General features: G+C 36.7%; 1 pseudogene; it reads left to right on the top strand.

The window, feature by feature from the left end:
* The first annotated feature begins 1,281 nt into the window (after positions 1-1,281).
* LOC128577025 (fermitin family homolog 2-like) lies at positions 1,282-3,472 on the top strand (annotated as a pseudogene).
* Positions 3,473-26,493: the final 23,021 nt, after the last annotated feature.

Below are 26,493 nucleotides of genomic sequence, written 5' to 3'. Positions count from 1 at the left end.
GGGACTACAGGCGCCTGCCACGACACCCAGCTATTTTTTGTTGTAGTTATCATTGTTTAGCTGGCCCGAGCTGGATTCAAACAAACCAGCCTAGGTGTACGTGGCCAGCACCATAACCACTGTGTATAGGTGCCGAGCCAGGGTCATGTCTTTTAAGAATTCCTGTGATTGGGACAGGGGCGGTGGCTCATGCCTGTAATCCTAGCTCTCTGGGAGGCTAAGGAGGGTGGATTGCCCTGAGCTCAGGAGTTCAAGACCAGCGTGAGCCAGAGCTAGACCTCCTTTGTCACTAAAAAAAGAAAAAGGCATTGTGGCGGGCACCTGTAGTCCCAGCTACTTGGGAGGCTGAGGCAAGAGAATCGTTTAAGCCCAAGAGTTGGTGGTTGCTGTGAGCTGTGATGCCACATCACTCTACCAGGGGTCGACAAAGTGAGACACTGTCTCAAAATTAATTAATTAATTTTTAAAAAAAAGAATTCATGTGATTATTGCCACAGCTGACGGCGTCCCCAGTGCCCTGCCACGCAGTTTGCACAGCCCATTCTCAGGAGCCGGGCCGCAAAGAAGGGCTAGACCCGCAGGGCTCGTTCCTGCTGTTTCTGGGGTGGGGAAGAAGGGAACCTGAGCACTCAGGCCTGACAGGACTTGGCGGAGGTAGCGGGGAGAGATGGGTAGAGCTCAGGGCACTAACCGGGTGAGGGTGGGGAAGAAGGGAACCTGAGCACTCAGGCCTGACAGGACTTGGCGGAGGTAGCGGGGAGAGATGGGTAGAGCTCAGGGCACTAACCAGGTGAGGGTGGGGGGAAAGCACCAACAAGACTCTGTTAGGGACACCGGCTGACGCTGCCGCCACCCCACGCCTGCCACTGCAGAACCCCGGCCGGCAGTGAGAGGAGCTCGCAGAAGGAGCAATGACTCCAGACGGAATAAAGAAGTTGGATGGGCAGTAGCTCAGATGGCAGGGCACCGGCCACATACTCTAAAGGTGGCAGGTTTGAACCCACCCCGGCCAGCTATAAAAACAACAGTGACAACTGCAACAACAAAAAATAGCCTGGTGTTGTGGAGGGCGTCTGTAATCCCAGCTACTTGGCAGGCTGAGGCAAGATAATCGCTTCAGTCCAAGAGCTTGAGGTTGCTGTGAGCTGTGATGCCACTGCACTCTACCCAGGACAACAGCTTGAGATTCTCTCTCTCAAAAAAAAAAAGAAGAAGAAATTGGATGTCTGTTATGCTGAGGGGACATGGGAGCTGAGCATCACATGAGGGACCTGAACCACAATGTCAGCTGAGAGTGACAGGAAGGTGAACATTGGCAGAGTGATGCTTAATTGGTGGAGAAACTCGATGTAAAAAAAGATTGACCTGACAATGCTCTCTGGTGAGAAAAGAAATTGGCTTCTTAAGACACATTGGTGCTTGGATAAGTATGGTATTCAGGCAGATGACAAGCTTCAGTTCACACCCTATCACAAACTGCTCCGCCTGCAACTTCCTAACATGAAGTACGTGAAGGTGTAGGTGAATTTTTTCTGATTAGAGTTTTCAGAACTGTTTATGAAATCTTTAAGACTTTCAGTATCAGACACTCTGAAGAACTTTCTCTTTTAAAAAGCCCAGAGATCCAACAAAGGACAAAAAGAAAAAGCTAGATGACCAATCTGAAGATGAAGTACTTGAAGTAGGGGGTCCTCTTACCACTCCCGGGTCAGGAAGTATATATTCAATCCCAGGACTTTATAATAAAACAATGATCCCCACTTATGATGCTCATGATAGAAGTCCCTTGTCACTGACTTCTGCCTGGTTTGGTGAAAGTGCATTGTCAGAAGGCAATCACATCACCAGAAATCTTGGCAAAAATGTTCGAGCCTCAAGCTATTTTTGATAAAGCAAAAATCAAGCAAGGATGGCTTGATTCTTCAATATCTACAAAAAGAAAAAGCTAGATGACCAATCTGAAGATGGAAGTAGGGGGTCCTCTTACCACTCCCGGGTCAGGAAGTATATATTCAATCCCAGGACTTTATAATAAAACAATGATCCCCACTTATGATGCTCATGATAGAAGTCCCTTGTCACTGACTTCTGCCTGGTTTGGTGAAAGTGCATTGTCAGAAGGCAATCACATCACCAGAAATCTTGGCAAAAATGTTCGAGCCTCAAGCTATTTTTGATAAAGCAAAAATCAAGCAAGGATGGCTTGATTCTTCAATATCTATCATAGAAGAAGGTGTAAAGTAAAATGAGGCCTTGCTGCTCTGATTCAAGTATTTTAGCTTTTTAAATTTGAATACAAAGTATAATGCAATCAGAATCAATCAGCTTTATGAGTAGGCCAAATAAGCTGTTTTCTTAGAAGAAATTGAATGCACAGAAGAAATGATGTTTGCAGTTTTGCATCATATCAATAAGTTGTTGATCGTGATGTCAGAGAATCATTTGAACAACAGTTACAAAGAAGTTGATGAAGTCGATGCTACTCTTTCCGATCTGCAGATTAAGGAGGTAAAACATCAATAATTTGGGGGTGACATTACTTCTATTCCAGACCTTGCTGACTATATTAAAGTTTTCAAGCCAGAAAAGCTGACCCTGAAAGGTTACAAGCAGTACTGGTGCACCCTCAAAGACATATCTGTTTCATGCTACAAGAGAAAGAAGAATCCAGGGGCACACCAGATCACCAGACAAACCTCAGAGGAAGTGAAGTTATCCCAGATGTAAACATTTTTGGCCAAAAATTTAACATTAAACTCCCAATTCCATTTGCAGAGGGCATGAATGAAATCTGGTTTCGTTGTGACGAGGAAAAGCAGTATGCACATTAAATGGCAGCCTGAAGATTAGCCTCCAAAGGCAAGACCATGGCAGACAGTTCTTTCAGCTTAGAAGTTCAGAATATTCTTTTTTTTCTGAAAATGCAGCATTTAAACCCAGATCTCCAGTTAATACCAGAGAAGATCACAAATGATATTAACCCTGACTGTTTTGTGTCCCCTTGATTCCTAAAACATTGTAAAAACAAGCAGATAATGACAAGAATCTTGGAGGCTCTTCAGAATGTAGTTCAAATGAGTTTAATTGAAGCTGAGATGAGATTTATTCAAGCTTGCAGTCCTTACCTGAATTTGGCATCACATACTTCATTGAAAAGTTTCAAGGGGGCAAAAAAGAAGAAATTTTTGGAATTGCTTACAAAAGACTAATTAGGATAGATGACTGCACAGGAGATACTATTAAAATGTGGCATTTCAGAAACATAAAACAGTGGACTGGGAACTGGGATATTAAAATGGTCACTGTAGAGTTTCCAGATGAAGTACAGATGTCTTTCATTTGTAATGAGGTAGATTGCAAAGTGGTTCATGAATTCTTCAGTGGCTATATATTTCTCTCCACATGTGCTAAAGACCAAAGTGAGAGTTTACATGAGAAGATGTTCTACAAACTTACCAGTGTTTGTTTATGAATAGAAGTTTTATGTACTGAAACTCCATGGCCTTAACAATATTTAACGTTTAAAAGCTGTTTGTTATATGCTGCTTAATAAAGTAAGATTGAAATTTATTATTTTATCATGGAAACTTTTTTGCCTTATCAAACAGTTAATATGTGCACTAAACAATCATAACTATTAATCTGCTATAGTGATACAATAAAAGGTCTTTTGAATTTGGCACACATCTCTCAGGGTCATGAATTAAAAACTGAAATAGTGGGCAAATATGGATTGAGCTAGCCAAACTGTAAGAAACAAGCCATATACCTTAAAACTACCAGGGCTTAATCTATCTATTTATCATGTCTAATGCATTTGTTTTAATGTATGCTTCATTTGATGTCATGTTTTAAAATATCCTACTTTTGGTAGCCATTTGATTTCCCCCGACCTTTCCAATAAATCAGGCTTACAAGAAATGCCTGATTATTTAATAGTATTATTGTTTGACCTTGAAGGAAATTACTATTAGTACATTATGGTTTGTTTGGTTTGTTTCTGTTCTTGAACAAGCATGTATGTATATTATTTTGTATTTTTATTTTTATACCATACTGTATTACATCACTTTTAGTACTCACCAGCCTAGTCATTCTATACCTAAAAATATATGCAATTTTTGCATTATAATATGAAGTAAAAAATAAAAAGAATTCATGTGATTAGATTATGCCTACTCAGAAAATCTAGGGTAATCTCTGCGTTTTAAATTCCATAATTTGATTGCATCTGCAAAGTGTATTTTGCCATCTAGCCTAACATCCTCTAAGGTCCCTGAGATTAGGACATGATCATCTTTGGTGGAAATTATTCTGCTTAACACACAAAGGAATGGGAAAGGTGATTTGTAAGAGAAAGCATGAAATATTTGACATGGTAGCTAACTAACTTACTAGACTTTTGGGTGAAATATGGCTCATAGTAATAAAAATCAAGGACAGGGAGAGTGTTGGTATTTTCCTGTAAACCAAATGGACTGATATGGAGAATATTATACTTTGAGGCCATTAAAAGTTTCAGAGAATTGTGTTTGGGTTTACAGGAGGTGACAATGTCCTGCTAAGTGTTACAAGGTGATATTAATATTTTCCCCCATATTTTGTCCCTAATATTGATTATGTTAAATTGAATTCTGGGTTTCTCTAGTAGTAGTCGAGGCTAATATGTCACTGCTACATTTAACTAAGGAGTCGAGGACATGATTTTTTGGTGGGGGATTGGTTGCCATTTAGGTAAATATCTCTCTGTGAAAAAAAATACTTGGCCTTGGTTTGTAAATGTGAGTACATTAGAGTATTATGATCACTAAGTATTTATTAGTAAAAACAAAACTTTCTAACTTAATTTTACTTATGTTATCTTCTGACTTTAATAGGCTTCAGACTGGCAGTTTTCAGTGGAGCCTAACCTGTGGATAAAGAAAGGGAACTGATTATGGATATTCTCCCTAAGTTTTAGCCTTTCTTTCAGAAGCATAGAGAAATTATTAACAGTCCTTGTTACTACTATTTTGTTCTCACCAACTCTCCCTACCCAATTTGTTAGATGAAGCCTATGAAAGAATAAATTCAGCAAATGCTTCTAGGATTCCAAAGCAAATAGTTTTATTTAGGAAAAAGCAAGAAATGGAGGGATGTAATAACTAGAATGGGTCATAGATGGCATTTCTATTTTTGAGTGTGCAAGACCTGGTGCTCAGCCTTGTATAGACTCAAAAATCAAATACCCGTCAACTTGGCAAGTACATTTATCTCTTAGAGGCTGGATCTGACATGCCAATCAATGAGGCCTTTATGTTCTACAAGTAACTACTTCCATGGCTGAATAGTATTCCATGGTATACATATGCCACAGCTTGTTAATCCATTCCTGTGTTTGTGGGCATTTAGATTGTTTCCACATTTTGGCAATTATAAATTGAGCTGCAATAAACAGTCTAGTGCAAATGTCCTTATAATAAAATGATTTTTTTTTTCTGGGTAGATGCCTAGTAATGGGCTTGAAGGATCAAATGGGAGGTCTAGAGAAACAAGAATCCAATGTACTCAATTCTAATATGAAAGAAGTACATGATCTAATACAAGGTGGGGGTAGGGGAATGAGGTGAGGAGGGAGGTGGATGGGGGTCATGGTGTATTGCATACCTCTTGGGAGCAGGACACAATTATAAGAGGAAATTTACCTAAAAAATGCAATCAGTGTAACCTAAGTCTTTGTACCCTCAATAAATACCAAACAATAAAAAAATAAATAACTACTTCCAGAGTAAAGTGTTCTGTTTATGGGTATTTGCACAAAGAAAGAGCTGAAAAAAAAATCAAAGTTCAAATATCTATTTCAGTTTAGTCAGATTTTATCTCATAATTGGCCAACAGAAATGCAACAACTGTGGCTTACTTAGCTGAAAGGTCATGTGAATTTAATAGTTGAGCCTTATAAACCTTTGTAACCTGGTATGTGAATAAGAAAAGCCAATCTTCCTAGAAAGAAAAATGAAGATATGCAAAAGGATCAAAGGTAAGATAAACCCTACAACCCATGAGAGATGAAAAGTAATTTGAAAGAGGTAAAGTCTCCATCTTTCTTTAAGGCTGCATAATATTCCATGGTGTACATATACCACAATTTATTAATCCATTCGTGGATCGATGGGCACTTGGGCTTTTTCCATGACTTAGCAATTATGAATTGGGCTGCAATAAACATCCATGGCCTCCAGGTAGGACCTTGGGAGGGGTGAATGGGATGGGCCCCTACCTCTTTCATGTTTACATGGATGGAGCTGGAACATATTCTTCTTAGTAAAGTATCTCAAGACTGGAAGAAAAAGTATCCAATGTACTCAGCCCTACTATGAAACTAATTTATGGCTTTCACATGAAAGCTATAACCCAGTTATAATCCCAAAATAGGGGGAAGGAGGAAAGGGAAGGGAGAAAGGGGGCAGGTGGGCGGAGGGAGGGCGATTAGTGGGATTACACTTGCGGTACATCTTACAAGAATATATGTGAAACTTAGTAAATGTAGAATGTAAATGGCTTAACACAATAAGTAAGAAAATGCTAGGAAGGCCATGTTAACCAGTGTGATGAAAACATGTCAAACAGTCTATAAAACCAGCATATGATGCCCCATGATGACATTAATGTACACAGCTATGATTTAATAAAAAAAAGAAAGAAAGAAAGAAAGAAAAGTAATTTGACTTTTTGCCTTTCTAGTTTCAGACTTGGAAGGCACATTTTCTTTTCTTGGATGTCATTTCAATTGACAACTGTACTCATAAAATAAATGTACTTTTGAAAAGATGTGTTTGAGTGCAATAAAAATAATTGACAGGAGTATAAACAAATTCACATTATTTAAGTTTGTAGTGTTTGTTGCAGTAAAACACTAGCTATGTTCAGTACATTATATTCTATTCTAGATAACCATGAATATTTTATGGTTTTCATAAAATATTTTAGAGATGGGGAAACTTAAAAACAAGGAAGTTATCTAATTCATGTAATGTTACATATCTAGCAATTTACTTGGGTCAAAATAGGAAGTAATCTTACTTCTGAACTTATGTAGTATATTATCCATCATGATATATCACCAATGTCTTTCCTTTGTGTATGGTCTGAGTTTATTAATATTTTCCCTCATTATTGTCCTGTTAAAAGAAATATGTTTTGCCCTCGCTACCTGTGTTGCTGAAATTGGTGTCCAAAGCTGTGATAGCACAGATATATATGGTACTTGAGCTCAGCAGCAAGATATGCTTCAAGGAGAATTTAACAAATGGAACAGAGATTTCTAAGAGTTCCTGTGTGCCATTCCTTTCTCAACAATTGCACTTAAACTTTGATAATATTCTGGCTTCTTAACTTTAGTTTTTGTCTGAACTAAAGGTTGTATTTGCCAAACCTATCCCCTGAGAGAAGCTAACTTTTGTCTCTCAGGATCAAATTTCAAAACTATGCTGGCCCAGTCCTGACTATCTTGGTTCAGAATGGGTTTGTAATCACACAAGGAAGATGAATTATATGTCATTGGTCCTGCAGAAAGGAGTATATAGACTCTTGGGCCATAACTCATGTTTACTTACTTTTTCCTGTATCCCAAGGCCTCATAATCTTCTCTTTCATCACTATTTCCTATGCTATAAATGACATCAACATCTATGGATTTTTTTCTTTTTTCTTCATTTACCTCACTCTTAGATTTAACCACCTGGTCTATCTGATTTTACCATAAAAATACATGTTTGTAATCTATCCACTTCCTTTTACAACCCTCTATCATCTATCACTATTGTAGAAAAAATGGCCACTTTATCTTTCCCGGATTTATTTCCCTACATTCCTAACTGTTCTACTTGCATTTACTTCTTCCTTCTTCAGAAAAATTCACTACCTAGAAGTCAGATATTAACTAAAAATACCTTTTACCATGTAATTGTCTTGCTGAAAGTCATTCAGTGATTCGCTTCATCTATAGTCAGTATAAAATGCCAACATTTTTAGCATAACTTACAATGCTGTTTGTCCCCTGAATACCTCTGCATTTCACGTCACACAACAATTGCCTAACATTATTTTTAGATTCCTGCACATCTTATGGAGTTTTTTACTTCTCGTATTTTTATTCCTTCTGTATGCGGTATCTTTATCTATTCAACTGAATAGCTTTTAATAAAATTTTAAGACTCAGTGAAGGTAACTACCAAGAAGCCTTTCAAGACTACCTCTCCTAGCTAAATCCAGAAATGATTTCCCTCTTCTGAATTACTGTAGCAACTGGGGCTTACCTTTATCCTAGTGTTTAATATATAATATTTTACTGAAGAACTGATTATATCACTTTTTATCCTTGACAACAAGGATTCATATTTGAGTCATGGAAAGTCATGGAAACAACCCAAATGTCCATCAACCCATGAATGGATTAACAAATTGTGGTATATGTATACCATGGAATGCTATTCAGTCTTAAAAAAGAAGGATATTAACATATTTTATGTTTAATTGGATGAAGCGGAAACCCATTCTTCTTGGTAAAGTTTTTAGAGAATGGGAAAAAAAATCCAATGTACTCAATACTAATATGAAATCAATACATGCTCTCACAATGATAAAACACAAATATAGTCTAGCAAGGGGGTGGAGTAATGAAGGAGAGGAGAGAGGAAAGAGGGAGGGCAATTGGCTGGATCTAACCTAATATGCACAATGGGAGGGTGTTCAGCATGCCCCCTGTTTCAGAACCTCTTCTACAACTTGAATTTTACCTTGGAAATAAGAACAATATAACATAATATATGACATTGGCCTTAGAGATGATATTTTGAATATAACCCTAAAAGTATAGGCACTAAAAGCAAAAATATACACATTAGACCATAAGAAAAATGCTAAACATCACTGATTATCAGAGAAATGCAAACAAAAACCACTGTGAGCTATCACCTCATGCCTGTTAGGATGGATATTGTCAGAAAATGTTATAGAATCAGAGAATGGGAGTTGGTTACCAAGGTCAATGGTGTAGTAAATCAGGAGGTATTGTACAAAATTTCAGGTACAAGATGAATGAATTCTGAAAACCTAATGTATAGCATAATTATACTTAACAACAATGTATTGCCTGCTTGAAATTTGGTAAGAGATTAGATATTAAGTATTCTCACAATACAAAAAGGTCATTATTTGATATTATGGATATTTTTTATTAACTTTGATAATCATTTCATAATGTATACATTGATTAAATCATCAGAGTATATACTTTATATGTAATTGTATTTATCAGTTATAGCTAAAAACTAGGGAAAAAATAAAAAGTAAGCATTATGCAATTCATCCAAGTAGAAACTATACTCTCTTAATAATTTGAAATAAAAATTAATGATTTATAAGACTTAATGATTTTTATATCCTTGGAGCATCACACAATATCTGGCAAAATATATATTGGGCAGTCAGTGAGTGTTCATGGCCTGGATAGATAGATAAGTGAATGGATCAATAATAGGAATCCAAGAAGCACTATTACAGCTTTTTTGTTGGCAATGGAATATATGGTTAAGAGATGAGTTATTTTGTACGGTGGTGCCAAAATTCTGACACTACCATGTAGTCACATATGCAATCATTATTTCATTTTCTTAGCATGCATGTCACATTTCAGAGAAAGGAAAAATAATTTTCTCAGTATCCTTTAAGCCTATATAGTCCTAAATAATCCATTCCATATTTTCTATAATGCCTAAACCACCTCATAATCTCTCTCAGATCAAATCACTATAGGTTTTGTATCGCAGCAAAGTCATTTTCTGACAGCAGTGGGTCCCATTCCACATCTGTGCATAGAGTTGTTTTTCAGCAAATTTGGAACTAGGTTTTGTACTTAATTACAATGTCTATAAAAGGACTGTGCAACTTTGGTATGAAAAGTTATGGAAATTGTGTGCTTGTATAAAGATCAAAATGGTCAGATGTTAGGGAATGTTAGAGCTGGCCACAAGACCTCCTACAAAGCTAGTATAGGAGCTCTGGTCCAGTCCTTGAAGAAATTCTTTTGATTTCTAGCCTATTGTTACTGAACACATGTGTGTGAATGTGGGCAAGAGTGATGGTAATGCTAACTTTACATTGCTAAAATGAGTCATAGGGAACAGGGAGTGAGAAATTGTTAGGGATAGTTGAGGAGAAAGCATGGAAGTAGAATTGAAGGAAATAAGTGGGCATTTGTTGGATAATACGGAGAAGATGAGGACTTTAAAAGTAATGAATAGTATAGCTATAAAAAATAACCTTCTGTGATTATATGGGGAAGATGAGCATTTTTAAAGTAATGACTATGATAGCCATGGGAGAAAACATTTCGTGGTGGCAAAATCCTCATATTATTTGACCCAAAGTGTATTGTTGTTTTGACCTCAGTCTTTTTGACCATAAAATAAGGAAATTGTACTAATGGCTATTGTGAGTCCTTTCCACCTCCAATATTCTATAATTTTATGGTGGAAATTATGCTGAGTAAATTATAGACTGTTTAGTTCAAGTGACAGGATGGTAATATGGAATCTTGGCAATGGACACAAAGTATTCACACAAGTGAAACCCCATCATATTGTTTGATTAACACATATATAAGTGACCCAAAAGATATAGAGATTTATGTTTTGTAGGGGGCAACATATTTACAATAGATGAATTAGTAATATTAATGAGCAGACTGAAAGTTTGTTACAGTGTATTTCCCAGGATACCATTGTTTGAACAATAGTAGATTTTTCATTGAATTAGTATGCTCAAAGTTTAAATGAAATAAAAGTCATATGATCTTAGCTCTTCTAGTCCTTCTCTGTTACATGGAAGGAAAGAAATGATTTTGAGGTTTTCCCCTTAGGGGGCTGTGTAAACAAATTATACACCCACTACCACTAACACCACCAATACGACCTATCCCTAACAAAACATACAGTGGGTGCTAATGCAATAAAATTAAAATGAGCATCAATAACAGATTGGAAAATAAAATGAAATGGGCAAATTATGGAATGAGTGAGAAACACCATAGACAGACAGGGGAAACCAATATCACCATTGGTGATGGTGCTGAGAGCAAAGTTATTAGATAAGTATATATGTATCAGCCTCTGTATATTTTTAGCAATAGAAAGTGGTAATCACTTTTTAGTCTCCAGTTTTGTTTTTGTTTTTTTTTTCTGACTCTTTGAACAGATCTGGCAGTATCAGGGCCTGAGAATATGATGCTTATAACATTCAGAATAAAAGTGGGTTGTCCAAGTCTCCTCAGGTAGTGGGAGAGTGCCAGTTAAGTTGGGTCAAACCTATATTTATTCACTTATTCAACAAAAGTTTGTAATGGAACCGGTGCTATGCACTAGTGAAAAATTATAAATAAGAGATACATGTCCTTTCCTTTATAAATTTTATCATCTAGAAAACAATGAAATGATCTCATAAGCACATATATGCGTACTGTGATGTGTTGTAAGGAAAAGAGCCTTGTAGACTGCTTAACAAGAGTATAATTTAGGGGCGGTGCCTGTGGCACAATGAGTAGGACACCTTCCCCATATACCAAGGGTGGTGGATTCAGACCCGGCCCAGGCCAACAGGGCACTCTACCGAGGGCAATAAAGTGAGACTGTCTCTAAAAAAGATAATAAAAAATAAATAAATAAATGACAACAACAAAAAGAGTATAATTTAGAAATGGGATGATAAAAGGAAAATCTTTTCTATAGAAATGACAGATTTTAGTTTAAAAAATAACTTTATTATGGCAAAATGTACATAAAATTTGTCATTTTAAACATTTTAAATGTACAATTCAAAGGCATTAATTACATTAATAAGGTTGTACAACCATCACCACAATTTCCAAAACACTTTACTCATTTCAAAGAGAAACTCTGTACCCATTAAGCAATAACTCCACATTTCCCACTTTCTTCAGGTCCTAGTTACCTGAAATCTATTTGTTATCTCTATGAATTTGCCTATTCTATATATTTATTTTTGTTTCATTTTGTTTTGTTTGTTTGTTTTTTCAGGTCAATGTGAGCCTACAACAAAACAGGTCACAATACTTGAATTTGTAAGGTAGAGTCCATCTTGTATTTGTGACTCGCACCCAAAAGGTGTGCCATATACCCCTACATCATGCCAATTAAGTGGGAGCACACCTTATTCCCCTCTTATTTCCCCATGCCCCCTCCCCTATTCCTCCTCCTTCCAAAGTGAATTGAATTGAGTTTTACTCCTATGTGGGTGTGCATTAGATGGTGTACTGGCTTCATATTCATACTGAGTACATTGGATAGTTCCTTTTGCATTCTCATGATGCTTTACTAAGAACAAAATGCTTCAACTCCATGCATATTAATACAAAAGATGTAAAATCTCCATCTTTTAAATAGATAAATAGTATTCCATGGTATACATGTACCAAAGTTTGTTAATCCATTCCTGAGTTGATGAGCATTTAGTTGTAACACATCCTGGTGATTGTAAATTGAGCTGTGATAAACAATCTAGTGCAAATGTCTTTATGATAAAATGACTTTTTTTCTCTCTTCTTCTTCTTTTTTTTTTTTTGAGACAGAGTCTCACTTTGTTGCCCTCGGTAGAGTGCTGTGGCATCACAGCTCACAGCAACCTCCAGCTCTTGGGCTTAGGCGATTCTCTTGCCTTAGCCTCCCAAGTAGCTGGGATTACAGGTGCCTGCCATAACACCCAGCAAAATTTGTTGCTGTTGTTGTTGTTGTTGTTGTTGCAGTTTGGCTGGGCCCGGGTTTGAACTTGCCACCCTTGGTATATGTGGCTGGCGCCCTACCCATTGAGCCACAGGCGCCGCCCAAAATGACTTTTTTTCTTTCGGGATAGATGCCTACTAGTGGTATTGGGGTCAAATGGGAAGTCTAATTTGAGTTCTTTGAGGATTTTCCGTAATACTATCCAAAGAGGCAGTATTACTTTGCAGTCCCACCAACAGTGTAAAAGTGATCCTCTCTCTCCACATACACAGCAGTTTCTGCAACTTTGGGAATTTTTATGTGGGCTAATCATACTGGTGTTAGGTGTCAGCGTGGCTTTGATTTGCATTTCTCTGATGATTAAGGACAATGAGCATTTTATCATGTTTCTTAGCCTTTTGGCTGTCTTTCTAAGAGAAGGTTCTGTTCATGTCTCTTGTCCAAGTGATAGATTAGGATTGTTTGCACCTTTTTATTGATTAATTTGACTTCTCCATAGATTCTAGTTATCAAGCTTTTGTCAGATTCATAACATCCAAACATTTTTCCCATTCTAAAAGTTGTCTATTTGATTTGATTGTTGCATCCTTATCAGTTCAGAAGCTTTTCAGTTTCAAGTTCAATTTGTTTATTTTTCTTGTTGCAATTGCCACAGTTGTCTTCTTCATAAAATCTTTCCCCAAGCTGACATCCTCAAGAGTATTTCCCACATTTCTTCTAGGATTTTTATCATTTCATGTTTTATATTTAAATCTTTTATTCATCTTGAGTCAATTTTTTAAGTGGTGAACGGTGCAAGTCCATTTTCAGTCTTTTACACGTGGATATCCAGTTCTTCCAGCACCATTCATTAAATAGGATTATTTTCCCTAGTGTATTCTTTTCTTTGGGTTATCAATGATCAGATAGCTATAAGAGACTGGTTTCGTCTCTTGGTTTTCTATTTGGTATCATATGTCTATATTACTATTTTTTGTGCCAATACCATGCTGTTTGATCATAATGAACTTGTAATATAGCCTATAGTCTGGTAGGACAGTGCCTCTGGCTTTTTTTATTACTAAAAATTCTCTTGGCTATATGGTTTTATTTTCTGGTTCCATATGTAAGAAATAACTATTCTACTAATCCCCCTCAGGGTATATGTGAAACTTAGTAAATGTGGAATGTAAATGTCTTAGCACAGTGACCAAGAAAATGCCAGGAAGGCTATGTTAACCAGTGTGATGAAAATGTGTCAAACGGTCTATGAAGCTAGTGTATGATGCCCCATGATCATATCAATGTACACAGCTATGATTTAATAAAAAAAAAGAAAGAACTATTCTTTTCCAATTCTTTGAAGTATAATGTTGATATTTGAATGGGTATTATGTTTATTCTGTAGATTGCTTTGGGAAGTATAGACATTTTAACAGTGTTGATTCTTCCTAGGCAACAGTGTGGTCTGCTCTTCCATTTGTTAATGTCTTCTACTATTTCTTTTATTAGGGTTTCATAATTCTATTTGTAGAGGTCCTTCACTTATTTTGTTAGGTATAATATATTCCTAGTTATTTCATTTTCTTTGGAGCTACTGTGAAGGGAATTGTGTCTTTGATTAGTCTCTCAACTTGGATATTATTGGCATATTCAAAGGCTACTCATTTTAGACATTGATTTTACACCCTGAGATGCTACTGTATTTCTTGATCACTTCCAGGAGCCTTGTGGTTGTCTCTTGGGTTCTCTACATATAAGATTATGTCTTTGGAAAAGAGCAAGAGTTTGATCTTCTCTGCCCCAATTTGGATGCTATTTATACACTTCTCTTGCCCGATTTCATTGGCTAGAACTAGTTGTTTATATATTGGTTTCATATTAGTATTGAGTAGATTGGATACTTTCTTTGCATTCTTGAGATAGTACTAAGAAAGATGTGATTAAGCTTCATCCAGCTAAATACAAAAGATGTAAAATCTCCATCTTTGTCCACTTTTTCATGGGTTTTCTTTTCTTGCTGATTTGTTTGTATTTTAATAGATTCTGGATATTAGGCCATTATCGATGTATGGTTTGTCAATATTTTCTCCCATTTGCAAGAAAATTGACTATTGCCTATTTTCACTGTCAATTATTTCCATAGCCATGCAGAATCTTTGTAATTGAATGAAGTCCCATTCATTTATTTTTGATGTTGTTAGAGTTGGCATTTAAGTCTTAGTAATAGACTTTCTGCCTAGTGAAAGTGAAGGAAGAGTTTATCCAAGATTTTCTTCTAGAGTTCTTATGTTTTCACATCTTACATTTAAGTCTTTTATCCATCTTCAATTCATTTTTGTGAGTGTCGAGAGATAGGGATCCTGTTTCCTTTTTCTGCACGTGGCTATTTACTTCTCCTACAACAACTTATTGAATAGGGCTTCTTTTCCACAATGTATATTGTTGTCTATTTTATCAAAGATTAGTTAAATATATGTGGATGGTTTTGTATCTGTGTTCTCTGTTTTTTTTACTGGTCTATGTCTCTGTATTTGTTTTTATCAATACCATGCTGTTTTGGTTAGTATAGACTTGTAATATAGTTTGAAGTGTGGTAATGTAATGCCTCCTTGCTTAATATGTCTTTTGTGATTTGATCTTTTTTCTAGTTTCAAACAAAGCATAGAATTGTTTTCTTCCAGATCTGTGAAGTATAATGTTGGTATTTTAATGGAGATTGCACTAAATCTGTAAATCACTTTGGGTAGTATGAATATTTTAACAACATTGACTCTACCAATTCATGACCATGATAGGTTTTTCCATTTGTGTTATCTGCAATTCTTTTAACTCAGTGATTCTTACTTGTCTTCATAGATATATTTCATTTCCTTGGTTAAGTATATTCCTAGATATTTTATTTCATTTGCAGCTATTGTAAATGGTACTGAGTCTTTTATTTGACTCTCAGCTTGATTGTTATTAGTATATATAAATGCTGCTGATTTGTGTACATTGATTTTTTTTTTATTCTGAGACTTTGATAAATTTATCAATTCTAGTTGCCTCTTGGTGGAGTTTTGGGGGTTTTTACATGTAATATCTTATTACCAAAAAGTAATAGTTTGATCTTCTCTTTTTTGATTTGGATATGCTTTATTTCTTTCTCTTGCCTGCTTGCTATGGCTAGGACATCAAGGACTATGGTGAGTAGAATTGGTGACAATGGGCATGCTTGCCTTGTTTCAGTTTTTAGGGGGAATGCTTTCAAATTTTCTCCATTCAGTGTGATGTTGGATTTGGGTTTGTCATACATGGCTTTTATAATTTTGAAATATGTTCCTCCTATGCCTAGCTAGTGGTTTTATCATGAAAGGTTACTTAATTTTGTTGAATGTATTTTTTGACATCTATTGTTTCTGTTTATGTGGTTAGTCACATTTATTGATTTACATATACGTTCAACTATCCTTGCTGGAATGAAGCCCATTGGTTGAGGTGGATTATATTTCTGATGTGCTGTTGAATTTGGTTTTCTAGTATTTGGGGAGCATTTCTGTTTCTATAAAGGGTATTGATCTGTAGTTTTCATGTTTTGTTGTATCCTTTCCAGGATTTGGTATCAAGGTGATACTACATTCATAGAAAGAGCTGGAGAGGATTCTCTTCTCTCTGTTATGAAATAATTTATCTTATTGAATATTAGTTTTTCATTATAAGTTTGGTAAAATTTGCCTGTAAATCCATCTTGTCCAAGGCTTTTAGTTGCTGTTGTTGAAAGATTTTTTGTTACTGCTTTCATTTCACTGCTTGTGATTGGTCTGTTCAGATATGCTATTTCTTCCTGATTCATTTTGGGGAAGTTGTGTGTTTATGGGCATTTGTCCATTCTGTCTATGTTTTCTAGTATAGTGCATAAAGATTTTCATTATATTGGCAGATAATATTTTGTATTTCTCTGGTGTCAGTTGTAGTATTTTATTTTTCATTTATACTTAGCTAATCTGGGTCCTTTCTCTTCTATTCCTGGTTAATCTAACATGAAATGTATTAACTTTTTCATCTCTTAAATAAAATCAACTTTTTCTTTCCTCTATCCTGTGTATTTTTTTCCATTTCCTTTAGTTATGCTCTTAATTACTTCTTTTCTTCTGCTCACTTTGAGCTTGGTTTGCTCTTCCTTTGCTGGTTATTTGTGATATGTAATTAAATTGTTAATTTTTGATCTTTTTGTCTTTTTGATGTATGCATTTAAGGCTCTGAGCTTTTTCCTTATGACTACTTTTGCTGAATCCCATGGATTTTGATATGTTGTGTGCCCTTTGTCATTCAGTTTGAGGAATCATTTTATTCCCATTTTAATTTTATTACCAACCCATTAATTGTTCAGCAATAAATTGATTAATATCCATGACTTTGTGTAGAATTGAATGTTTCTCTTGGAATCGATTTCTAGTTACATCCTGTGTCTTAGAAGGTACATGGTATGTTTTCTATGTTTTTGAATATTTTGACACATGATTTGTGCCCTAAGATATGGTCAAACTTGGAGAATGTTTCATGTGGTGATGAGAAAAATGTATGAGGATAAAGTGTTCTGTAAATGTCTGTTAGGTCCATTTGTTCTAGAGTCCCATTTAAGTCCAGTGTTTATTTATTTCTTGCTTTAATGATCTGCCCAGATTTGTCAGTGAAGTGTCGAAGTCCCCAGAAATTATGATACTGCCATTTATCTCTTTGCTTAGATCTGATTGAATTTGCTTTATGAATCTGTGAGTTCCTGTGTTAGGTGCATATTTATTTATTTTTTTATGTATTTTTGTTGAATTTCTCCCTTTATCATGATGTAATGACTACCTTTATCTGTCTTTATCATTGCTTATTTATGTTAATTTAATTTGATGTGAGAATGACTATACCTGCTTCATTTTGATTTCCATTTGTTTGGAATGTTTTCTTCATCCCTTTACCTTGAGTCTGTATGAGTCCTTATGGGTTAGTTTTGTTTACTGGAAAGCAACAGATTCTTGGCCTGTATTTTTTCTTCCATTTGTCCTTCATATGTTTATTGACTGAGGCAACAATACTGTTAATGTTGATTGGCAGAATTGTTGTGTGGGATGCTGTTCTGTTCAACCTGTTGGGTACTATATTACTGCCTTGTTTTACTTCTTGTGCTATTGTTTGATAGGAGCTTAGAGCTTTAGCTTTTGGTTGGTTTTACACTGGTGGGTATCTGTTATGCTGATCCATACATAATGCAGTTATGAGTATTTCCTACAGGGAAGGACTGGTCTTGATGAATTCCCTTATTATTTGCTTGTCTGGAAAATTATTTATTTCTCCTTCCTACATGAAACGATTTTGCAGGATACAAAATTCTGGGCTGCTAGTGTTCTATTTAAAAAGACTGAAGATGGTACCCTGATCCTTTCTGGCTTATAAGATCTCAATTCAGAAGTTTGAAGTTAGCCTGATGGGTTTTCCTTTTGTAGGTTACCTAACATCTTCTTCTTGTGGGTTAAAGTTCATTTTTCATGTTGAGTCTGGCCAGTGTAATGACCATATGTATCTGTGCTTGCCTATTTGCAATTAATCTCCCTGGTATTTGTTGAGTTTCTTGGACGTAATGTATATAAATAACTACTAGTACCAGGAAATGTTTCCTAAATTATTCCCTCAGAAAGGTTATTTAGCCCTTGTACATTTTCTTTTTCACCCTCAGAGATGCCCCTATATTTCTTTTAGGCATTTTTTTTCTCTTGCTTCTTTATTCTTTATTTTTGACTGAATAATTAATTTGGTAGAGTTTGTAGAGTTGTTTTTTATCTCTGAAATTCTTTCTTCTGCCTAGGATAGTCTATTTTTAAAGCTTTCCAAGGTGTTTATTTTTTAAATAACATTTTTTGCAGAAGCTCTGTTTTTTTTATATTTATTTTTTTTAATATGTCTCTTTCTTTATTAAAGGTTTTATTCATTTTATGAATTGTTATTCCCTGATTTTTTATTGTTAACTCATAGCTGTGTACATTAGTGCAATCAAGGGGTACAATGTGCTGGTTTCATATACAATCTGAAATATTCTCATCAAACTGTTCAACATAGCCTTCATGGCATTTTCTTAGTTATTATATGTAGACATTTGTATTCTGAATTTAGTAATTTTCACCTGTAACCATTATTTTTCTTTATTTCTTTATTTTATTTTATTTTATTTTATTTTATTTTATTTTATTTTATTTTATTTTATTTTATTTTTTTATTGTTGGGGATTCATTGAGGGTACAATAAGCCAGGTTACACTGATTGCAATTGTTAGGTAAAGTCCCTCTTGCAATCATGTCTTGCCCCTATAAAGTGTGACACACACCAAGGCCCCACACCCCTCCCTCTGTCCCTCTTTCTGCTTCCCCCCATAACCTTGATTGTCATTAATTGTCCGCATATCAAAATTGAGTACATAGGATTCATGCTTCTCCATTCTTGTGATGCTTTACTAAGAATAATGTCTTCCACTTCCATCCAGGTTAATACGAAGGATGTAAAGTCTCCATTTTTTTTAATGGCTGAATAGTATTCCATGGTATACATATACCACAGCTTGTTAATCCATTCCTGGGTTGCTGGGCATTTAGGCTGTTTCCACATTTTGGCGATTGTAAATTGAGCTGCAATAAACAGTCTAGTACAAGTGTCCTTATGATAAAAGGATTTCTTTCCTTCTGGGTAGATACCCAGTAATGGGATTGCAGGATCGAATGGGAGGTCTAACTTGAGCGCTTTGAGGTTTCTCCATACTTCCTTCCAGAAAGGTTGTACTAGTTTGCAGTCCCACCAGCAGTGTAAAAGTGTTCCCTTCTCTCCATATCCACGCCAGCATTGGCAGTTTTGAGATTTTGTGATGTGGGCCATTCTCACCGGGGTTAGATGATATCTCAGGGTTGTTTTGATTTGCATTTCCCTAATATATAGAGATGATGAACATTTTCTCATGTGTTTGTTAGCCATTCATCTGTCATCTGTAGAGAAAGTTCTATTCATGTCTCTTGCCCATTGATAGAAGGGATTGTTGGCTTTTTTCATGTGGATTAATTTGAGTTCTCTATAGATCCTAGTAATCAAGCTTTTGTCTGATTGAAAATATGCAAATATCCTTGCCCATTGTGTAGGTTGTCTCTTTGCTTTGGTTATTGTCTCCTTAGCTGTACAGAAGCTGTTCAGTATATAGAATTTTTTGTGTGTGTGTGTGGATTTTGATCGGGGCTAGGTTTGAACCCGCCACCTCCGGCATATGGGAACGGCGCCCTACTCCTTGAGCCACAGGTGCTGCCCCAAGCTTTTCAGTTTAATGAAGTCCCATTTGTTTATTTTTGTTGTTGTTGCAATTGCCATGGCAGTCTTCTTCATGAAGTCTTTCCCCAGGCCAATATCTTCCAGTGTTTTGCCTATGCTTTCTTTGAGGATTTTTATTGTTTCATGCCTTAAATTTAAGTCCTTTATCCATCTTGAATCAATTTTTGTGAGTGGGGAAATGTGTGGGTCCAGTTTCAGTCTTTTACATGTAGACATCCAGTTCTCCCAACACCATTTATTGAATAGGGAGTCTTTCGCTCAAGGTATGTTCTTGTTTGGTTTATCGAAGATTAGGTGGTTGTAAAATGTTAGTTTCATTTCTTGGTTTTCAATTCGATTCCAAGTGTCTATGTCTCTGTTTTTGTGCCAGTACCATGCTGTCTTGACCACTATGGCTTTGTAGTACAGTCTAAAATCTGGTATGCTGGTGCCCCCAGGTTCATTTTTATTACTAAGAACTGCCTTAGCTATACGGGTTTTTTTCCGGTTCCATACAAAACACAGAATCATTTTTCCCAAATCTTGAAAGTAGGATGTTGGTATTTTGATAGGAATGGCATTGAATAGGTAGATTGCTTTGGGAAGTATAGACATTTTAACAATGTTGATTCTTCCCATCCATGAGCATGGTATGTTCTTCCATTTGTTAATATCCTCTGCTATTTCCTTTCTGAGGATTTCATAGTTTTCTTTATAGAGGTCCTTCACATCCTTCATTAGGTGTATTCCTAGGTATTTCATTTTCTTTGAAACTATGCTGAAGGGAGTTGTGTCCTTAATTAGCTTCTCATCTTCACTGTTATTGGTGTATACAAAGGCTACTGACTTGTGGACATTGATTTTATATCCTGAAACATTACTGTATTTTTTGATGACTTCTAGGAGTCTTGTGGTTGAGTCTTTGGGGTTCTCTAAGTATAAGATCATGTCGTCAACAAGGACGGAGAGTTTGACCTCCTCTGCTCCCATTTGGATTCCCTTTATTTCCTTGTCTTGCCTAATTGTATTGGCTAGAACTTCCAGCACTATGTTGAATAGTAAAGGTGACAGAGGACAACCGTGTCTGGTTCCAGTTCTAAGAGGAAAAGCTTTCAGTTTTACTCCATTCAGTAAAATATTGGCTGTGGGTTTGTCATAGATAGCTTTAATCAGTTTTAGAAATGTGCCACCTATGCCTATACTCTTCAGTGTTCTAATTAGAAAAGGATGCTGGATTTTATCAAATGCTTTTTCTGCATCTATTGAGAGGATCATGTGATCTTTATTTTTGCCTCTGTTATTATGGTGGATAACGTTTATGGACTTCCTTATGTTAAACCAGCATTGCATCCCTGGGATGAAGCCTACTTGATCATGATGAATGACTTCTTTGATGATAAGCTGTAATCTATTGGCTAGGATTATGTTGAGAATTTTTGCATCTGTGTTCATGAGTGAGATTGGTCTGAAATTCTCCTTTTTAGTTGGGTCTTTTACTGGTTTTGGTATCAGGGTGATGTTTGCTTCATAGAATGTGTTGGGGAAGATTCCTTCTTCCTCAATTTTTTGGAATAATTTCTGCAGTACAGGAATAAGCTCTTCCTTGAAGGTTTGATAGAATTCTGGAGTGAAGCCATCTGGACCAGGGCATTTTTTGGTTGGAAGATTTTTTATTGTTTCTTTGATCTCAGTGCTTGAAATTGGTCTGTTCCGGAGCTCTGTTTCTCCTGGCTGAGTCTAGGGAGAGGGTGTCATTCCAAATATTGATCCATTTCCTTCACATTGTTAAATTTCTGGGCATAGAGTTTCTGGTAGTATTCAGAGATGATCTCTTGTATCTCTGTGGGATCAGTTGTTATTTCCCCTTTATCATTTCTGTTTGAGGATACTAGAGATTTTACTTTTCTATTCCTCGTTAGTCTGGCCAATGGTTTATCTATTTTATATATTGTTTTCAAAAAACCAACTCCTTGTTTCATTAATTTTCTGAACGATTCTTTTGTTTTCAAATTCATTGATCTCTAATTTGATTTTGGATATTTCTTTTCTTCTACTGAGTTTAGGCTTAGATTGTTCTTCTTTTTTCCATTCCATAAGATCTCTTTTCAGATTCTTGATGCGCTCTCTTTCTGTTTTTCGAATGTAGGCATCTAAAGCGATGAATTTTCCTCTCAAAACTGCTTTTGCAGTATCCCACAGGTTTTGGTAGCTTGTGTCTTCATTGTTGTTATGCTCAAAGAAGTTAATGATTTCCTGTTTTATTTCTTCCTTCACCCATCTGTTATTCAACAGAAGATTGTTTAATTTCCATACCTTTGGGTGGGGTCGAGCATTTTTGTTAGAGTTGAGTTCCACCTTTAGTGCCTTATGGACTGAGAAGATACAAGGTAAAATTTCAATTCTTTTGATTCTGTTGATATTTGTTTTGTGTCCCAGAATATGATCCATTTTGGAGAATTTTTCATGGGGTGATGAGAAGAATGTATATTCTTTATCTTTGGGGTGGAGTGTTCTATATGCGTCTATCAAGCATAGTTGTTCTAGGGTCTCATTTAAATCTCTTATATCTTGGTTTAATTTCTGTTTAGAGAATCTGTCCAGCTCTGTAAGAGGAGTGTTAAAGTCCCCTGTTATGATGGTATTATCAGATCTCATGTTGCTCAGAATGAGTAAGGTCTGTTTCAAGAATCTGGGAGCATTTAAATTGGGTGCATAAATATTTAGAATTGAAACGTCTTCTTGTTGTATTTTTCCCTTGACCAATATAAATTGACCATCTTTGTCTTTTTTTACTTTAGTTGCTTTAAATCTACATATATCTGAAAATAAGATTACAACTGCTGTTTTCTTCTGAATTCCATTTGCCTGAAAAATTGTCTTCCAACCCTTGACTCAGAGCTTTAATATGTCTTTTGAAGCCAGGTGTGTGTCTTGCAGACAGCTAATGGATGGCTTGTGTTTTTTAATCCAGTCAGCCAATCTATGTCTCTTCAGTGGGGAATTCAAGCCATTAACATTTATTGAGATAATTGATAAGCGTGGTAGTATTCTATTCATCTTACTTTGTGAGAGTCCATTGCTTAGTTTTATCTTTTGCATCAGTGTGGAGGCTAGGTTCTGTCCTTTAATTTCTGAGTTCTTACTTTGATGCTGATCCATTGTGCTGGTCGGTGTGCAGAACAGGTTGAAGTATTTCCTGTAGAGCTGGTCTTGTTGTGGCGAATTTCCTCAATGTTTGTATATCCATAAATGATTTGATTTCTCCGTCAATTTTTAAGCTTAGCTTAGCAGGGTACAGAATTCTGGGCTGGAAATTGTTTTTTCAAGTAGATTAAAGGTAGATGACCATTGTCTTCTTGCTTGGAAAGTTTCATTAGAGAAGTCTGCGGTCACTCTGATGGATTTGCCCCTGTAGGTCAACTGGCGCTTACTCCTGGCAGCTTGTAGAATCTTTTCTTTTGTCTTGACTTTGTACAGGTTCATCACAATGTGTCTCGGAGAAGCTCGGTTAGAGTTGAGGCAACCTGGGGTCCGATATCCCTCTGAAAGCAGTGTGTCAGAATCTTTGGTGATATTTGGGAAATTTTCTTTTATAATATTCTCTGGTATGGCTTCCATTCCTCTGGGACATTCTTCTTCCCCTTCTGGAATTCCTATAACTCGTATGTTGGAACGCTTCATAAAGTCCCATAATTCTGACAGTGAACGTTCTGCTTTCTCTCTCTTCTTTTCTGCCTCTTTTACTATCTGAGTTATCTCAAGAACTTTGTATTCTACCTCTGAAATTCTTTCTTCTGCATGGTCTAACCTGTTGCTGATACTTTCCATTTGCATCCTTATCTTCCCTGATTGACTGTTTCAGTTCCTTCAGCTCAGCTATATCCTTTCTATATTCTTCATATCATTCATCTCTTATTTGATTCTGTTTTTGGATTTCCTTTTGGTTATTTTCCACTTTATTAGCAGTTTCCTTCATTGTTTCCATCATTTCTTTCATTGTTGTCAACATGTGTATTTTAAATTCCCTTTCTGTCATTCCTAACATTTCTTTATAGGTGGAATCATCTGCAGGAGCTACCTCATGGTCCCTTGGCGGGGTTGTTCTGGACTAGTTCTTCATGTTGCCTGGATTTTTCTGTGGATTCTTCCTCATGAGTGATTTCTTTTATCTGTTTCCTTGCCCTAATTTTCCTTTCCCTTCCTCTTTCTCTTTAAGTTCTCGTGCCTGTGGACTAAGGGTTACAGGACCTGAAGCGTGAAAAGGTTGAAGAGCAAAAAAGGGATGAAAGAAAGGAGGACTGAGTGATAAGAAAAAAAAAAAAAGAAAAATAGAGAAAGGAGAGGGGGTGGGTAAAAGGAATATTGACAAAAAGAAGAGAGGCACAGAAAGAGGGAGACAGAGCAATATAGGTGTACAATAGGGTACTTTGACACAACCTTAAAAAAAACCCACCTTCTGGGGGTGCCCAGTTGGGTGGTTCCCTTGAGGTCAGTGGCTCTTTGCTAACCTGATCAGACACAGTACCCCACCTCCACCAAGTAGAGAGGAAAGACAAAAATGCTATAAATCAAACCAAAACAAGCAAACAGAAAACTTTACTGGATAAAATTGGGTGAAAAACCAAATAATAGCAGTAGAAACACTAGGAAAAATGAAGTTCTAGTTATTGAGAAAGGCAGCAATGGGAAACTGTCATTAAACTAGAAAAATTGAGAAAGAAAAAGGATCTGTATGGAAAAGGTTGAAATTAAAAACAAAACAACATCAACAACATCAAAATAAACAAAAAAGAACAACCAAACCAAAAACAAACAAACAAACAAACAAAAAACACAACCAAAAGCCAAGCAGTATGTATATGTCATTGAATATTATCTGGGAAACACGTGGTCTTCTGGGGTATGAGATGTTAATCACAGATACGACTGGAGGCTGCTGATTTCTCAAACCCCAGCAGGTAGACACCCTAAATCTCTCTTCAGCCCACTTAAAAGGCACTTTGAACTTGTAAACTTGCTGAGCAGAAACTTTCCCAGAAATGTGCTTGTCGCTGGAATCACTGCTGAAGTTGCTATCCACTTACCCAGTATGCCAAAACCGGTCTCACTCTGCCCCTGAGGGTTAGGGCTGCAAGGTGGCTCAGACCCCACCGTTAGGCTACTTGGTGGCTGGGTTACCAGCTCCCACCCGATTCTAGCTCTGGGACCCTGAGCGCGGAGCTTGCAGGGGCAGATCACTCACAATGGCTCCCCGTGACCCATAGCCAAACACTATTAGCTCCGTCTGGCTCAGCGGCTCAGACAGGGGCCCTAGACAATGTCCAAAGTTCTCTGCACTCCCGCTCAGGCTCTCCCCAAGGCAGTTCAACTGAATGCCAAGTCCAAAGACACCAAAACAGTTCACAGGTAAGGCCTTTCTGGTTTGCAGTCTCGCTGCTACTGAACTTACAGTTGCGGGTGGGTTTAGACTGATTGAACACACGTGACCACTTGCCGTTTTTCCACTGTTTTAGTCCTCCTCTTGGGGTCCAGAAGTCTCTCGCTGACTCCCTGTATCCTCACAGGGGCAATGATAGGCAGATCCCACCAGCCAGAGATGCCTGGAGTCCTATCTCCCCAGACTCATGGTGCCCAGATGCAAGGAAGATGTTACTCGGCCGCCATCTTGCTCCACCTCTGTAACCATTATTTTTCATTTTCTCTTGAATTTAATTGAGCATCCTTACAATCCATATACGGAATTCTTTACATGTCATTTCAATATTTACATTTTGGCTGAGATCTATTGCTACAGCACTGGTGTGCCTGTATGAATGTGTCTTTTTGTGCTAATTTTGTTATACTTCCAAAGTTCTTGCACTAACTCCTTATAATATAAAGGAGCTATCACTTCTTGTTTTGGGATTTTCTTTTGTTTAGATGGGGCTTTTCCCTCTTCACTCGTAAGTATACATCTGGGTCTTATGTTGGGTAAGAACCTTTGGCTTTGCTTGTAGGTGATTTAATGACAGTCTAGGTTCTGGATGTATGTGTTGGTTATAGATTTGATTAGTGTAGTGATTTTCTCTGTCATTAGTTGTTTGTAAACTGTAGTAGTGGTGTAGGTGGATCTGCTGTCTCTTGTTGATGAGGCATAATGGAGGTAGTTGATAACTTCTTTTTCCCCAGTTGCCTTGCATGCCCAGTTCAACCTCTGAGATGGTAAGCTGTGTTTGGGTGTAAGAATTAATCACACCCTGTATGATTTGTTAAGTTAATGCTGTAAAGACCTACACAAATTGAACTACTTCTTAATAGGTGATGTTTGCCATAAAGAACCAGCTGCAGTGTTGTTTTAGAGACCTGCAACTGGCTCCAGCCTTTCAGGGGAAGCACTTGAATGCCCAAGGTGGTTGATGGAGTCCTGTAACTTTCAAATGAGTAC

Source organism: Nycticebus coucang, chromosome X (genome assembly GCF_027406575.1).
Source record: "Nycticebus coucang isolate mNycCou1 chromosome X, mNycCou1.pri, whole genome shotgun sequence".
Classification (NCBI taxonomy): Eukaryota; Metazoa; Chordata; class Mammalia; order Primates; family Lorisidae; genus Nycticebus; species Nycticebus coucang.
The sequence above is the reverse complement of the archived record's forward strand: the minus strand, read 5'-3'. Positions and strand labels throughout refer to the sequence as shown.